Raw genomic sequence first — 4,522 nt, 5'->3', positions numbered from 1 at the left:
TCAATCCCTGAGCAGCCGTCTGGTGAATGTCAGCTGTTCCTCTAGCCATCTGGCAACAGACTCAGAAAGCTTCAGCCTCAAAATAAAATGCTAAGTGTGAATCTTCCCAGTACGTAATATCACAGGTCTCCTGGCCACCCTTCCTACACAGTGGGAAAGTGCCTTCTCTCCCAAGAGATCCGCAGTCCACCTTTAAAACCACATCTCTGCCTGGCAGCAGGCACACCCGCCTCCTATGTTCAACCAAGGTCCAGTGGGAACAAGAAAAGCCACCCTGTCGGAGTCACCGCCATGTGTGGGAAAGTGCTCCTTGATGCTGAGTTTCACAAAAACTTCCAGCGAAACTCCTTATTGGCTTAATTCTCACGGCTATGGAAGCAATCTATTTTTAACAAATATATACATTTCCCCCCATGATGAGTGAGTAGCCAGATGGCCACAGCTCAACCAGCTGAAAGAACAGGAAGAAATTCAAGGGTTTAGCAAATCCTGATGCACAGCAGGGATCTAGACCAAGAGTGGGTAGCCAGACCAACGCACCAGCTGACCACTGGCTTCTCAGGCGAAGCCAGGCCACCATAACTGTCCACACTTCTGTTTTCAAGAGAAGCTCAACTTGGGGCTGGGGAGATGTCTCAGTGAGTAATAGCACTTGAGGCACAAAGCCTGACGACCTGAATCCAGATCCCAGCACCCATGTAAAAATTCTGCGTGTAGCTGTCATGCCTGGAATCCCAACCCTGGGCAGAGGGCACAGAAGAAGGAGCATCTCTGGGGTTTACTGGCCACCAGTATAGCTGAAGGAAGGAAGCCCCAGATTCAGTGATATACTGCTCACAGGAATTGATGGAGACCCATAGAGACCAACACTTATCATCTTCCTCTACATTCATATGGGTGCACACACAGGTATATGGCACACAGGACAGAGTGGGAGCATCAGAACTGTTTTGCAAACTCTAGAAAATACCATGTAAGTCTGATGCCACAAATCAGAGGGTCCAGCCTGATCCTGAGGCCACACACCCCAAGCTAGCTCTACTTAGAAGGGATCTTACCAGTGAAGCAAGCATGGAGGTGTACCATCATTCCCAAGTGTGGTACCACCAATATGACCCCTGCACATGACCAATCAGCCAACAGTTACAGCACAAGCTAAACACCAAACATACCTCTAACTGGCTGCCCACCAATGGGAACAATCAGGTGACAGTGTCAGAAACTACCTGTGGCTTTTTTACACATGACCAAGGAACAGACAAAGGAGGCAAAGATGAATATCAAATGCACAATAAGAGGAAACGTCTGCAGTGATGCACACAGTGCCACATAGTCCATAAATGGACACGCCCAAGTCAGTAGCTGTCCAGAGATACAGGGAGTGGATCTGTGTTCCACTACGGCAGTGCTGACATGGCTGTACATGCTTATAAGCTTTCAGGGCACTGTCCTGCTAAAATGTCATACCTTCCAGGAGGTGGTATGTTCAGTAGACCTGGTGGGAAAGAAGAACGGTCCACAGACCTGAGGCTCCTCTGCGAACAGCGTAGAGCAGTGGTTCTCAACCTTCTTAACGCTGTGACCCTTTAATACTGACCCTCCACCCAACCATAAACTTATTATCTTCATTGCTATTTCATAACTGTAATGTTGCTACTGCGATGAGTCATAGCAGTAATGTCATAATGTACACAATGCCATAATGTAAATATCCGATATACAAGATCATCTTAGATGACCCCTGTGAAAGAGTCATTCAACACGCCACCAAGGGGGAGCTCTCAATCCACAGATTGAGAACACTGGCTTAGAGTCTCCCACCACTGAGCAAGGACTTGTTATGTGCCAGCTTCTGGACTCAGGATCAGTTCCTTCCACATAACCCAAGGAGTCGATTCTAGTGGCATCTCCCGGACAAAGCGCGAGCCAGAGCGGGAAAGTGCATCCCCAAATTCACCAGCGTCAAGCAGAAAGCCGGACATGGCTGCATGCATGCACTTGGTGGACTCTACCAAGCCCAGGCACCTTTGGCAAATAGCTCCATGCCCTGTCCTAGAAAGGAGCAGTATACCTGCAGCCCACTAAGGTGGGGCACCAGAAGCACACAGTCCAGTGACCAGAGAGAATCCTGCAGGATCATAGCCACCGTCCCCAGTTCTTTCCTAAGCCTTTGTCTCGTAGACAGCTGTGTACTTATTATGCAGCACCTGTGCACCTATTCCAGAGGAGGAGGGTTACTCCCTTCTGTGTCCCATCAACCAACCAGTATCCAGCACAAGGCAGGTACTCTGAGTATTTGCATAAAGCACCACCAGCAGCCAGCTGTGTAACTGGAATCCTTTGTGGTTTAGGCTAACCTGGGCTCCAGGGATCCATGCAGACTGAAGCTCAGCATTGTAAAACGTTAAAGATGGAGACAGAAAGGTTAATTTCCTGTAAGCGTTGAACCATGAGCAGAGTCATGGCAGGAAGCCGGGATGTTTTGTCTCTGGATAGCAGGAATCATCCCAGACAGCCATGACCTTTCTACAGCAACAACACTGACTTAAATTCCCCCTGGGAAGGGCAAGCATGTGCAGCCACGTGTGTTTGCAAAGGTAGAAATAAAGACCATGTGAGGCAGAGGAACCCCCTGGAGTGCCGAGGTCCAAGGCAGACTGTGGAGAGCCTCTCCTAACTTGGGTCCCTGCATCCACCTCTCCCAGGCTGGTTTTAAACTGACTGTGGGGCAGAGAAATTCCCTATCACACAAGTCTTTTCTCCATCTCTCATTCTCATTAGAAGGGACTTCCAGCCAGGCAGCCAGTTCCAGGGGCATTCACCTGTCACAGCTGACTGAGGAATTAAGGGTCTGGTCCTCTCACAGTACACCTTCCCACAGAAGCCCTCACATTGTCAGTGAGTCGCAGGACAATGAAGGGGTGTGCAGATGTCCAGTTGCTGTCTGGTAGTCCACCTCACCTTCAGATTATGCTTCCAGGAACATGCAGATAGTACAGGTGACATTTACATGTCATCGTTCCACAGACAACAGGGAAGCCTAACTCCAGGCCCTGGGAATAAGGACTGAAGAAGCCATAGTGTGAGAGGCAGATGAAAAAAGTTAAAGGTAAGCCATAGGGGACAGGGAAACAAGGGACAAATTTGAAGAGAGTAGAGGTTTCGAGGCCTGAGGGGGAGGTGGCTGACTGGAAGTTATGAGGCCTCTGTGGTGGTAGGCACAGGGTGCTAGGAGCCTCCACCATGGCGAGACCTAAAACACCACTCAGCAGCCAGACTCCTCAGACACCAGTCCATCCTCACCAAACAAGACTCAAGTCTGCACTAAAAATCTTGTCATATTGGTATAACCACACATACCCAGCTTTCTGTGTGCCTTTCTTATCCCTAGGTCCTTGTTTAGAGGTCTCTCCATCCCCCTTTCCACTAGACTGGACACTACAGGCATCTGGCACTCAGTGTTATCACCATGGCCTCTGGCAGCTCAGTCATGGTTGGGCCGCCAGCCCCTTCTATCCCAGACAGATACTGCCAGATAATGTCTTTCTAATTTGTGTTTTGGGGGGAATGCATGCCATAGTGCATACGCAAAGGTCACAGGACAACTTGCAGGAGTCAGATCTCTCCTTCCACCATGCATCTAAGATCCAGGAATCAAACTCAGCGTGGCAAGTTTAGTAGCAAGTGCTTTTACCAGCATGCTGGAATGATGTCTTGAATAAGTAACTTATGAGCTGCAGAGACTCACCTCAGGGCAGTGGGGACTCTCCAGCTCTCCTCTGGTATCTTGAGATCCTTGGTAGAGAGTGACAGCACCCTCTAACCTCCTGGCCCTGAGGGCTAGGCGGTGGTACCTGTACCTAAAATGGCTGAGGGCTGGGTCAGAACTCACCTTCTGGGCTGCATTTCTACCTTCTATGGGAGGATATCCCAACACACATACTTCATTGTCAGCCCTCATAGCATACGAGTTGACATTTTCTAGAACAAGTACTTCATACCCCTCCTCTATTCCAATCTACACAAAGGCACTGGAAGGTTAGCTGCCTTACTCAGGGCCACATTGTCAGTATTCATGAGGACTCAAAATCCAGCTCTCTTTGAGCACATACTAAGAATGTGCCAAAGCTCGTGGCTTATATCTGTGGGAGTATCTCATCCACACTGTTACTTGGGTACCCAGCAAAAGCAACCCAAGTCTTCTTGTGCCTTCCTGTAGTGCAGTGTTGGGGACACTAGAGATAATGGACAAATATGTGCTATCTGGATGGATGGATGGATGGATGGATGGATGGATGGATGGATGGATGGATAGATGGATGGATGGATGGATGGATGAGGGACTAAAAGAAAGGAGGGAGGAGGGAAAAGAGAAGGAAGAAGGAAAGGGGAAGAAAGGAAGGAAAGAAGGGGAAGGAGAATAGAAGGAAGGGACAAAATGATTCATGGAACAATAAATGGAAAGAATGGATGGAGGGATGACAGGTGGGATGGAGGGATGGACAGGTGGGATGGAGGGATG

Source organism: Grammomys surdaster, unplaced genomic scaffold, assembly GCF_004785775.1.
Source record: "Grammomys surdaster isolate TR1022 unplaced genomic scaffold, NIH_TR_1.0 126187, whole genome shotgun sequence".
Lineage (NCBI taxonomy): Eukaryota > Metazoa > Chordata > Mammalia > Rodentia > Muridae > Grammomys > Grammomys surdaster.
The sequence above is the reverse complement of the archived record's forward strand: the minus strand, read 5'-3'. Positions refer to the sequence as shown.